The sequence below is a fragment of the Agelaius tricolor genome, unplaced genomic scaffold (assembly GCF_023055355.1).
Source record: "Agelaius tricolor isolate 1412-34295 unplaced genomic scaffold, bAgeTri1.0.p SCAF_11, whole genome shotgun sequence".
Taxonomy (NCBI): domain Eukaryota; kingdom Metazoa; phylum Chordata; class Aves; order Passeriformes; family Icteridae; genus Agelaius; species Agelaius tricolor.
Genome location: NW_027269271.1, coordinates 15261625 through 15274603, shown reverse-complemented (window position 1 = coordinate 15274603; position 12979 = coordinate 15261625). Strand labels below are relative to the sequence as shown.

The 12979-nt window shown below is 39.8% G+C and overlaps 1 long non-coding RNA gene across 1 annotated transcript in view; it reads left to right on the top strand.

Moving 5' to 3' along the window:
* LOC139594347 (uncharacterized) overlaps positions 1–12979 on the top strand; it is a 33289-nt gene that overhangs the window by 5783 nt on the left and 14527 nt on the right. Inside the window, exons 3-6 of the long non-coding RNA XR_011680608.1 lie at positions 2125–2236; positions 4317–4467; positions 5904–6011; positions 12612–12966. This is a non-coding gene — a long non-coding RNA (uncharacterized lncRNA). The remainder of the gene's footprint in view (positions 1–2124; positions 2237–4316; positions 4468–5903; positions 6012–12611; positions 12967–12979) is intronic.

Genomic DNA, 12979 nt, shown 5'->3' with positions numbered 1-12979 from the left:
ACCATGCCTTAACTCTGACCTGGGCCAAGAGCAGATATTTCTAAGGAGCTAAGAGATCATAGCATGAGCAATACAGAAGAGTCTGCCCATTGTGATTGGAGTGGGAAATAACAATCTTTAATTTGCAATATTAAGCCATAGTATGACTTGGGTTGGAAGGGACCTTAAAGATAACTAATTCCAAACCCCCTGCCCCACTAGATCAAGTTACTCAGGACCTCATCAGTTGTCATGATTTCCATCTCAAAAAAATCAGTTCTGGTTTTGTTTAATTAAAAAAAAAAAAGTAGTGTAATAAAAGACCACAGTTGATTGACTGTGAACTGAGGATGTTTCCAGCAGAAAAAACCACCACCATTAGCATGGCTTCTCCCTGGATGCTCTACAGTTTTAGAGGTTTGACAATATTGCATTCAGAGGCATGGCAACACAGATTTAGGTAAGAAAAAATGTAGTTTAATAACATTTCAAATAATTTGTTTGCCCTGCAGCATATATAACTACTACAGATAATAGCATATCAAAAATAGAAAAATATGAGAATAGATAGATTTATTCTGCTTTTGCATATTCTATGACTTTTTATGAAAAACAGAACCTTTAAAATAGAAAATTGCAAAGTTCTGAGGCATCAGATCCACACAACCTGATCTTGCATGAAATTATGCTGTTGTTCAAGTGTTAATACCCTCATAAAAAATCATTCTATGATAAAGGTATCTGTTTAAAATTGACATGTGTTCAGAGTAAGGCCAGATTACTCTACACTGAAAATCAGCCAAGGAGATGGTAGAACAGCTCTTTTCACAGGTAAGGAATCATAATTGTAAAACATAAAGATTAATTGCTTAAGACATACCCAGTATATCCATACATATCAGCCTATTTACAGTATATCTTCATAGCAAATCCTCCATTTCAAGTGCCAGAACGAGAAACAGAGATCAAATCTGTGCTTTAATTTGTTTTGGGTTTGTAATGTCAATTTTCTATTGATTTTAATTACATGTCATTGAATTGTGTGTTGCAAATCTCTCCCTGCGGTTGCGGGAAGGGCGCAAGGCATTCTTTTAGGAGGATTGTACTCTACCACAACTGTTCTCCACATCCACTTCTGCCTGCACGTGCCTCTTTTCCCTGTGCAGTTCCTACACTGTGTGATGTGGTACTCTGGTCACCCTTTGTTAAGCAAAGGCATTACAAATATGACCTGTATGTTGGCATCTACATGGGTTTGAGGCAAATGGAAATATCGTTGACAGGGCACACATAGGAGTTTCTTTTTAATCATGCCAGGGAAAACCACTCATTTTAATGAGGAATGTGCACTTTATTTTACCCTATACCAGGCATCAAAGAGGAAGCCTCCATGAGCATGTCAAGCACAGGAAGTAATTGGGTTTAGAGCAGTGTGTGGAAACTGCCTCAGCAAAATTTTCTTAGTCTTGATGATGACTTCTTGCTATTGCCGGTGTCTCTGGAGAGTATATAATTTTCTATTTTTGCATGCAAAGATGAGGAAAAAGTGATTGGAGACTTTAAAAGAAGGGACTAACAGTTAATGCCTGTATTCAATGAATTCTCAGTTATTCAGAGCTGGGAGGTAGATCCAAAGCACAAAGACTACTTCCTGCATGCGTCCATTTTTTCCATAATGCTCTAGGAGAAGCAAACCAGAGATTAATGGAAAGTTTACACTGCCTCACTTTTTTCAACATTGGCCAACTTGACAGAGATGGCCTGTTTCTGAAAGGAAACTAATTTCTTCATCATTAGCTGAAAAATCACTGCAGTGTCTCCTTCTTGTGTAACAATTGTACTCTGGTGACTCCCTGGGTAACCTGAAAAATAATTTCTTAAGGAAAATCTATGCAGAGAACAATCAGTTCAATTTACTAATTCTTACTTAGTCTTTATTTTGAAAACTCACAGAAGTTACTGAATTCCCATATGGTCCTTTTCCTGGCAGTATGTTGGTGATCCTGTGTCTTTGTTGGCTCTGCTCAACACATGAAGCAGCAATGTCCATTCTTTCAGCAGTGATCCAGAAGTGAGAAAGCCCTGCAGAAGCCACTACATTATCCTAAAATCTTTTAGCAGCTGAATATTTTTTAAAAATCACAGGTGCCTAAACGAAGATTTCACATATAATGAAGTGGCTATGCTCCATGAACTTGGAAGGCACTGGCTGCTTGGAAGCAAGATATTCTTAGGACCTGATTTACAGATAACTCAGGTATGGAAAACATGAGTCTATTGAGCATCTAACTTTAATGTGACTCCAAATGCTTATTTGTGTCCATGGGTACCTTGCTCTGCACCTGATAGCATTCTGAGGCTGTGTATGAATTTTGAGCAAAGTCATGCATCTGCAGACAAGTCTTTAACATGTTTACTATTCATTACTATGATTAACATGTTTCAGCTAACATGATGGAGTTTTGCCTCAGATATCCTTGTTGCTGTTTTGGATGTTTTAAAGCTCACTGTTAAATCTTAAAAACCAAAAAACCCCACACTGAGTGAAACTGCTCAGCTCTCTGACTTAAGGAGAGAGAGTCTGATTTACACCAGCTGAGAATCTGATTGTTGCTTTTGAGCTATCGTAATTGCTTAAGTGAAACAGACAAAGTAATTGGTGCAAACTAATAGAACTGATGGAAAAAGATTCAGTGTTTGTCAATACCAACTATGCTATGGAGAACCTGATCAATGAATTAGTCTATCAATTAATTAGCCTAGGCAGAAAATGACTCCCTGTACTGTTAGTCCATGAAAAGATCAATAAAGTCAAATGTCTAATTTAGTGTTTCTCACGTAATGATTATATTAGGAGAAGAAGAATTTTAAAAGTATTTATATACTGTTTCAATTACAGTTCTCAAGTGCTCCATTAACAATAATATACCCAGATAGTCCTGTTAGAAAGATTAAAAGCACAAATTTCAGGATATTAATGCTGTAATGTTGTTTGTCCTCCTGTCTGTTCATGCAGCATCTTCAAGGGACTGATATTCTTACAAAGAAATGGTAGAGTGGTACCATGATCCCACTATGTTGAGCAACCATTTTGTCAGTTCCATGTGGGAAATTGTGGCAAGAACATCTGGCTTTTAGGGCAAATCCTTCATTTTGGCAGGCCCTAGACTGAGCCACCTCTCTGGGATGACTTTGGGAGTTCACAGCTGTTGTGTCATCATCAGAAACACACAGGGCAGAAAACTGAGAACTCAACCTTTTTCTGTTTTAATTGGCTGCAGTCTTATTATGTCTGCTAAGTGTGGCCTGGTCACTCACACTTTGAATTTTGCATATTTATAATTGACTTTACAGCAAAAATAGGCAAATACATCTTCTGTTACAATCTGGTAAAGTCCCTAATTATGAAGTCTTTAAAGTCTGGCTGTTTGCCCTGTAGTACAAAAGAGAAGCAGCCATTCTTGCTATCATGCACACAAATTTGATGGCTATGAATTTTAAAAGTATGCTTTGCACTACAGGAAAAAAAAAAGAGTTTTAGATATCTTTGTATAAAATGCAAGAAGTGATAATCATGTGGAAACTGAAGTAACTGCCTATTAGTCAGGCTTGGAGGCTGATGAAAGCAGATTTTGTGAAGGGGCACCAAAAAAATCCAGATTACCTGAAAATAAGATTTTACTGAAAGGAAAAATACGTTGCAGTAATCCTGTGATAATCTGCTGTGATGAATAATAAACATACAGCAAATATCAAAATAAGGCTATCTACAGTCAGTGAATAATTACTGCTTTGAGATGATCTAGGCTTTGGTGAACATGTAGATTACTTTTAATGTTGAAAATAACCTTTTACCTTTTTCAGTCTGTTTCCAGTCTACAATGTTATCTTTAAAAGCTTAGTCTTTTGCAGAACAATGATGTGTTACTTCATGTTTCATATTCAAGTATCAAATTTTCTATTAAAAATAGATTCAATTTTAAGTAACTAGTGATGAAATGTTCAATATGAGTTAGCTGGATGAAAAATTAATGTTGGCAGTACTCCTGTTTTGCAAGGATTAGCTGAACTGGCCAGAGTAAAATTTAAATGTGTCTGCTTTTGTCAGTTTCAGCATATTCTGCCTAAAACTTGCACTTTGTACAGGCTTTAAGGTATCAAAAATAAAATAATGCGCGCTTCAGTGTAGGGAATGGTCACTTCCAAGCTGTTGCACAACAAGTCATAGGAGATACTGTGCCCACCCCACTCTGTGTTCTCCAGAATGCCTAATTTTGAGACAGGCTCCCATGCATATTGTCACTGTGCAAACGTGGGGGTGTGTTACCTCTTTGCAGAAGATGCCTGAAGCCTCTCAGCAGATGAAGAATTGATGAAGAGGGAGTAAATATATTTAACCTATTTTTATATGGAAAACTCTTCTGGAGCAAAGGAGGTACAGACAGACAGACAATCCTTTCTTCCAAAATTCACAACATAGTGCTAGTGGTGAGTTCCTAAAATACAACATTTTTTTCCAGGACTGACTGAGGCAGAATAGGGCAGTAAACTTCTGCTTACCTGGCTCACTTCCCTGATGAACGTCCCTAAAAGGGCTTTTCCCAATCCACACCCAACAGAGCATGGCATGCATTTCCTTACAGTGAATATCTGCAGGTTAAGAAAAGCCCTTGATGGACTTACATAGCCTCAATATCCCACAACAGTTCCTATAGCAATATATTAAGGCTGGAACTTTTTTTGGAGTTTGAAAGAATTGGCTCCTTTGCACAACATTGTCAGCAGGACATTTTTAATGCATATGTGGCAGAGGTGCAGGTTTAGGGATCATTGTCTTATAATGGCCCTTTGTGAGGGTAACCCATATTTATTGCTGCCAAATCCTTAATTCACAGTGTCACTAATCCTGATGTGGATTATCTGGGTAAAATTTTAAGTGGTATTGAAGCCCCTGATGAGGGGACTACATTTTCTTAACAACCAACACACTCTAATGCAGATATAGACAGACAGACAAAGTACAGATACTTCATTTATCATTTCTGCAGCTGCTGGTAGGTAACAGCAATCTTTACATAGATACTTCTGGAGACACCAACTTACACGTGGAAAGATAAGAGTCTATTTATTTTTTTAAAAAATTATCAGCAATCAGGTGAGAGAGAGATGATGGGGTTTTTGTGTGAATCAGGGTAAGAATCCAACTACATATGCCTAAAACCAGCCAGGAGGGCAGGCAATCTGGCTGCAATCCCTGGTCACCCCCAGCACATGCACACATCTATCTGGCTTTTCACAAGAAAGGGATCTCATATCTAAGTAAAGAGATACCTTGAGAACTCATGCAGCACATTAACAGAAATCTAGTTTTCTCTATTAGTGGTCTTTTGCTTGGGTCTGGGACTTCCACTGCATAAAACAGTAGAATGCTCCTTCACCAGATCTGAGCAATCCCAGAGGTGGTTTAAGTAGCAATGCAAAGGAGTTCAGCTTCTCCAGGCTTTGATATTTAAAGCAGCCTGTGGCACTGCAGAGCTGGCAGCAGTGGGAAGGTGCATGTGATGCAAACAGTGGAAAACGTGGGTCCAGCTCCTTTCCTGCTCAGGAAGACTCACTGGAGTCACTGTCATGAGTTTGCACTGCAAGGAACTGGGATCCCACACTTGGTTCACCAAACCTTTCCAGTCTCTATTCATATTAAGGTAACTCTCATGTCCCATTTATGGACAGGGAGCAGCTTGTGCTTGGCACTGACCATGAAACTCTGAGCCCCAAAGAGCTGATGGCTCTGTCTGCCAGCACACAAAGAGGGCAAGGGGATGAGGAAATGTGCTCAGCTCTGTTGGGACAAGAGAAAGCCCCAAAGCCTGCAGTCCTAAGCATGCTATCTCTCTAAACATCTGTCTCTGTTTTTGTGATAACAGGCTGAGTAGAGTTTTGTAAGGAAGAATTTGAAGATGAGTAAAGTAACTTTATTGCTGTTAATAGAGAACATTCTGCAACATGACCTACCACCTGGTAGAAACCAGAGAGTGAGTAATAATACCACAGATGGAGCAATCCTCTTGGTATTTATGATTTGGTTGGTTGGGTGGGTTTGGTTTGGTTTTTTTTTCTGGGGGTGGGGGGGAGAGTTTTAATTCTTCTGTTTAAATTTAAAAGGGTTTAGAGAGTACAAAAGTCAGCAAGTACAGTTCTGTGTTCTTTTTCCTTAGATAATGCATTCATTCCAGCTAAATATGGGGACAAATGCCTGGGGCTATTGTTCAATCTCACGTAATATTGTTACAATAAGGAATTAGAAAAAAAAAATATGACAAAAGCATAGGCAGGCTATGGGTCATGCTATCTTTGGACTCCAGGATCTTTTTGAAAAATACGTGATGGCCTGTAGGGTCCCATGTGGCTTACCCCAGGTGGCACCAAGCCCCATGGGCTCGGCAGCCAGGTCTCCACCAGTGGGGGATCTCCATGCATTTGCATCCCCATGGAAGCTGGCAAGGAGGCAGAGCCAGCTGCTGTGAGCAGTGCCCTGGTGCCTGTGCCTGGCCGTGCCCGTCTGGCCCAGCAGGAGCAGGGGGGAATGATGCCTTCCAGATCCAACTGGGAGCAAGGAGGACTAGTGCACACCAGCTGATAGGGCTGGCACAGCTTTTCTCACTAATGCTGAGTAAATCCCCAAAGGCTTTGGATGCCACTAAGCAACTAAAATTCTAGAGCTTGTCAGAGTCATCCCAATGATCCACATCTTTTGGTTCAGCAAAATGGGGCCTAGAAATGTTGTGAGAACAGGATCTCTGCACGGAGGCCCATAATTCTGCTTTCAGTCTTCTGGGGCAAGAACCAAGGTGAATAAAAATGGGAAATATTCACAGGGTGAGACATTTCTCTGTAATCACAGGACCTTTGCATAGAGTGTCATTTTTGATGCTGAAACTGCAAAACATTTGCCTTACATTTGCCTTGGTTCTGGTTGTGTTTTTTACTGAAATATACATCAGATGTTTCCTCCACTGTACTTCTTGCAAAAATAACAAGCTCTAAAGCTTGTCCAGCATGCTTCAGCAAACCAAGCAGTAACACTCACTGCACTGGACCATGACCATATGTACATGCGGGGCTGTCTTTTTTATTTTCCATTCCCATGTTCAGACAGTGTCACAATATCTTTGATACAAATGATTTCATTGACTTAATAGTTGATTGTGTAGCACAGAAGTTTGCAATAGCCTCGGAGGTCATGTTTAATGACGCTGTTTTGCAGAGCCCAGCCAGAGTCTTCCCCATGCACAGCTATCCTTGTGCTTTCAGCTGTACCATAATCCTCTTCTTGCCCTAGATAGCCCACAGCCTGCTAAGGGGATGAAACCTCAGGAGGGAGTGTCCACACAACCCCAGTGGGGACAGGGATCTTTCAGCCAAGTCAGTGGGTACTTTTGCATTGCTTTGTGCCACTGGAGCTGGTAGAGTTTTTACACTTTTTTCTTTCACCCTTTTTCCCCATTCCTAGTGCTCAGATAACTCAAGCAGGATCTCATAGCTGCCACAGAAACAATCCTCATAACCTGTCATGATAGACAAAGAGGTGAACCTACTTTGTCCAGGGGCCTACATATTCCAAATCTAATGTCTAATCTACTAAATCAGCTCCTTGGTTAGCCTACAGTTGTAGGGAAAAATAGGTGATTTAAGTGCTGATTTTTCATGTATTTCCTGCATTGAACTCTGTCTGGAGCTTGACAGCACACACTGGGGACACACAGAAAGGAAATTACTATAACATGGAGATGCTTGCTTATAAATGGAATAAAAATTACCTGGTTAAAACTGTGTTTAGGATTTCATGCAAAAGAGTCTTGAAGAGTCAATTAGACATGCACAAACTAACGAACTGCAAAAAAAGGCTTTCCCTCCATTAAATGCCTCTCCGTAATCATCAATATTCTTAAAAAGTGTAATGATTTCTTATCAGTGCTTGAATGAACCGTAAAACTACCTTTTGAAATATTGATATTTCCACAATTTTGAGCACAAGAATGTTTTCCCTTCTATATAGAAGCTGACGGGGCATTGACTTGCAGTATATTTTATGCCTGCTGGAGAACATACTGTATAATGCAAATAGGTGCTCACTTTGTAGCCTACATTTTTCCCTAACAGGTGTATGAGGCTCCTTTGTTTCACATGCTTTAGCTTTTGATTTAAGGCTTAATCAAGGCATTCTCTGCATGGGGTGTTTTGTATGAATAAGGGTGATAGCTATCTTCATCTTTGAACCTGAAAGCAGAAATATTTCACAAATGGTTCATGCTCACATTTGTGAGGATGCTTTATCAACATCAGATCTAAGGGATTATCTTCATCTGGGCAAATCATGGCAGCTCAGTTAGCGTCAATGAGCTGCAGTGATTTTTGTAGTCGAGTTTCTGGCCCTGCAACACTCGGGGTCACAAAGGAAACAACAGCTACAGATGAGATATGTGAGTTATACTGAGCTGTCTTCTGCTACATTGGATTATAAGCACATTTGATTTCAGAACTAATGTCTACAGTTAAGTGTCCAGTTAAAGAAAAGTCAGTGGGACATTATTTTCTTCAGAAAATGCACTTCCATGGTCTCTGAAACTGCAGAATGCCCAGCTGACTTCTCCAACAACCCATATCAGTCAGAAAGAAATACAGAGCTGGCAGAAATTCAGAAAGAAATATAGAGGTGGCAGATTGATAGCTATGATATATAGTATTTCAATTTTTGCTTTACAAAGCACTCATGTGTGGTTTATTTAATGCCATGTTATATTCTAGATGAGAAAACAATTTAAGCGTGTAAGATGTCAAAAGAAAGCATTAAGTGATTTGAGATTTCTTTTAATTTCAAAGAAAAATTTACTTTTAATTTGGAAGGGAAGTAGATTATGAACCCTCCAAGTCCTGCAAACAGCAGATTTATCCCTCTCCAGCCTGCTCTGCTAATGATACCAAGTTGTCTCCCTGTGTGTTTTGGGTTGCTTGTTTGTTTTAAGGAAGAAAGCATAAGTAACATCTCCAATTACTAAAAATCCATAACAATGGAAGCAAAGAAAATGATGATCTGTGCCAGGAGCCATCCCTCCCTGGTGTCTCAGTGGCACCCTGTGCGTGCCCATGCCCTGGGGGTTCTGCCTCCATGCTGGGTGTGCCTGCCCCTGTGCCACAGCCCATGGGCTCCTGGCAGCAGCTGCTGCAGCTCCTGCAGAATGAGTAACCCAGAGGATTGGATTTAAAGTTACTCTTTGCTTTGTGCTCTGGCACAATGCTGTACCTCACCCCATGGTAAGCCTCTCAGGGCTGCAGTAGTTTCTGCTGTTGCCACCTTTACTGAACTTGCCCTGATATTTAAAATATATTTGAGGAAAACAGCTAATGCAGGAACATCCGTGTTTCTTACCCCAGTCTGGACTCAGGAAATCTGCCAGTTGCCTAGAATACTCATTTAATTGTAGATATACCTTTATCTCTAGTATGCCTTATAACTACATGACAGGAAAATGCAAATCCTTCACTATGCTACAATTTAACAGCAGGACTCACTGAAGCCTTACAATATTTATTAGATCTTCTATTTATTGTCAGTTGCCTCCTTTTAAGTATGGCATGGACACACACAGACTCCTACATTGTATTTTACATATATCAGTAGGTGTGGATCATTTTCCAAAACTAGTAAAAAGGATTTTAAAAGGTGTCTGTCATCTGCAAAGCTTTTTATTATCCAGTGTCAGCCACTGGAAATTATGTACAAACTAAAGCAAATGGAACAAAAGTTAATTATCTAGTATGGCTATTGTTATTATGTAGAGGAGCCAGCCCCTATTGATTAATGAGTCAGTGTTATGTTTGCTCACAGGAATATTAATATCTTGTGCACAAGAGAAGTCATTAAAATGAGCAAGGAAGACCTTGACTTTAAACTTAAAGTGCACATTGCTCTAGTTATGTGAATCATTTTGTCAGGTATAGCATCATAGTCATAAATTATTGAAACACGTAGTTATTGTAAAGATAATTCACATAGCCTGTTTGAAATTAAACAAGTCAATACTCTTCCCATTATGTTCTTCACTGTTACAATTAGGAGACTTCAGGTGGACAAAAGAAGATTTAGGAGATAGGATAAGACTGGTGTGTGAGCCTTTGCCTCACCTAACCCCTCACAGCATGAGAAAACTGAATAATGCTGTGTCCATACTGAGCTGATGGAAAGTGTGGGATGGGTCAAGAGAGAAATCTCATAAAGTGACTGCAGAGCACTCCAGATGGCCCAACAATAATTAGCAAGTAGGTATTAGGGTATATTTCAGAATCCAGGTCCATCACATTCCCTCTTCAAATATTCCCAAAGCTATCAAGTTATGCACTGAAAAACCTACACTGCTATTTTTTGAAAATGTATGTTATGGTATTATGAACATAATAACTGTTTACTGGAAATACAACTGAACTTGCTTTTGAATCATGCTAAGACCTCAAGCTTAAAAATCAAAATGGATCTCCAAAGTTGAGGCCCATGATTCATTTGCTAATGATATGTTACATCACTATGACAGAGCAGAGGGACATTTAGCTGAAAGTATATTTTATTGTATGCAATTTACATGCTATTATTAAGAGCAAGCCAAAAGCAGTCTTGGTACAAATGAGAATTTGGTGTCATGTAATTTCAAAAGAGAAAATATCAAAAGGGAATATAATTTAATTTTATTAATGTATAAGTAGAGCTAGGAAAAAAAAATGAAAACTAAAATATTGGAAATATTAAGCATTATTTTGAGGATTTTTCGTAGGTATGTTGCAGGCAGTTCTCATTTCTGTAAAATGAAGGCATAAGTTTGAATCTACACATTGTGTTTCCTTAACTTCAATGCATTACTCGTGTACTTCATGGTGAGCATATGTTGGGGTCCTGGCAGAAAGTATTGATCCATCCAGAATTAGAACCCTATCTTTGAAAAAATGGATCTGTGGGACCAAACCTGTATGAACTTTCCTGTGAGCCTCCACCAATCCCAGTGAGCACCAAGCCTCTCTCTTTCATCAACATAACTCATTTCCACGACCAGCTGTTACCTTGTTTGGCTTGTTGTGACAGCAGAACAAGGGACTAATCTCCAGAAGCAGCTGATCAATAAGAAACTGTCTAAAGGAGAAGAACAGAAGCAGCCAGTGGTCTGGAAAACATAATCTACTTGGGAGGATTGAATGAGTGGTATAATTTGACCCAGAGAAAGTAACTAAGAAGGTGTAACAGACTTCAACAAATATGCAAACATTTATGGGAAGAAAAGAGGAAATTATTGTGCTGTGTGTTCAACCCCATTATTGTGCTGTTCTCAAGGGTGGACAGATCAAAGTGTAATCCATTTAAACTGTAGCAAGGAAGATGTCAATTAAGAATGCTTGGAGGTAGACTGCATGGTGAGGCTGAGGCGATTCATCCTCTGTTTCCTTTTGTGTTCCACTGTTTTAAAGCTTTTTCTTCATGCTGGTCCTGCAACAGAAGATGAGAATGGGTTGTAGGAGGAATATAGGCTGTCTAGAGAGTTGCAAGGTGCAGGGAATTTGGCCTCTTCATCCACTTCCCTCTCTGTTCTGGCAACCTCTTTAGCAGGGCCTGAGGCAATGTACAGCATTGCTCTTGCTGTGCCACGAGTCTGGATGTGGCTGAGCCAGAGAGCCTTGCAGGATACAAGAATTCAGCAGGGAGACACACAGGGCAGAGCAGGAATGATTTTTTTAACTGGAACCTCAGCCAAATGTCAACAGAATTTCGGGTAAGGCAGCAAAGCTGCTTCTGGCCAAGAGGATACCTCTCAGTGCAAGAGAATTCCCAGATGCAAACACAGGGAAGATGAGAATATCTCAAAGTAAAAGTTACAGAAATCCTCCATAATGGAGCCTAAATCCAGAGTATTGTACTCCTTCTGTTCTGGATCATGCCAGCATGGAGTTAGTGCTTCATCCTGACTCCTGGCTGTGTGACCAGGTGTGTGTGTACCCAGCACCCACGAGAATTCTGCTGCTCCTGGGCCCCAGGACAGGCATCAGGATGGGCTGGGCTGGCACAGAGTTCACTGAAGGAGTCAGGAGTCTCAAGAGACAAAGTCTGCTCTTAATTAGTGTGGCCCACCTTACTGACCTCAATTTGTCCTAGCATTTCCCTGGCTGTTGATGAGCTACTGTCCAAAGAATTGTAAAACAAATGTTTCAGTGTCAGTCAGAGTGCCATAAAAGATGACAGCATCTCAGAGGATACCTTTAATATTCTCGAACTATGTTATAGATACAATTTTTGTAATCTAATTAATAAATATTTTGAGTTGAATTAAGTCTGGCTGTAGCTTTTTTAGTCATGGGTGGGTTTTTGTTCTCACTCTGCTAACTTGCAAGGAGTAAAAGAAATCAAAACAGATCTAATAGTTTCAATTAAACATCTTATTTTTTTGCATTTTAAAAAAATCTATCAAATTTGCACTTAAATGTTTTAAGGTTAATAGATTACCTCTGAACCCCAAGGAAATCAAGGCTTCTTGTGCCTGCCTGTCATTTACTGGAGTGGTTACTTATCTGTCAATATTTCTTGCTTTTTTTTCAAGTCCCAGGCCTACTTGATCTTGTCCATTTGGCACTGCTGGAGGAATAACAAGTTTCTTCCCATCATGCATCTTTCTGGGATACATCATGACAGAGAAATCTCAAAGCCCAGGTCAATTATAACAGAAGATGTGTAGCACCTCTGCCCCCACAGCGTCTTCTGGGGATCCACTTGGCAAAATGATATAAAACTAGTTTTGAAGACTTCCCATGATCTGGCACTACTTAGAACTAAGTTACTGGCAAAATGTAAGGAAATATGCAAATACAGCTCAGCTCCTCTGCCTCTGTTTGCCAAGGAGCCAACTAACATCATGTGTGAGGAGGGGCTGAGGCTGGCAGAGCCCTCACCGAAAGGTAATTACTTTTT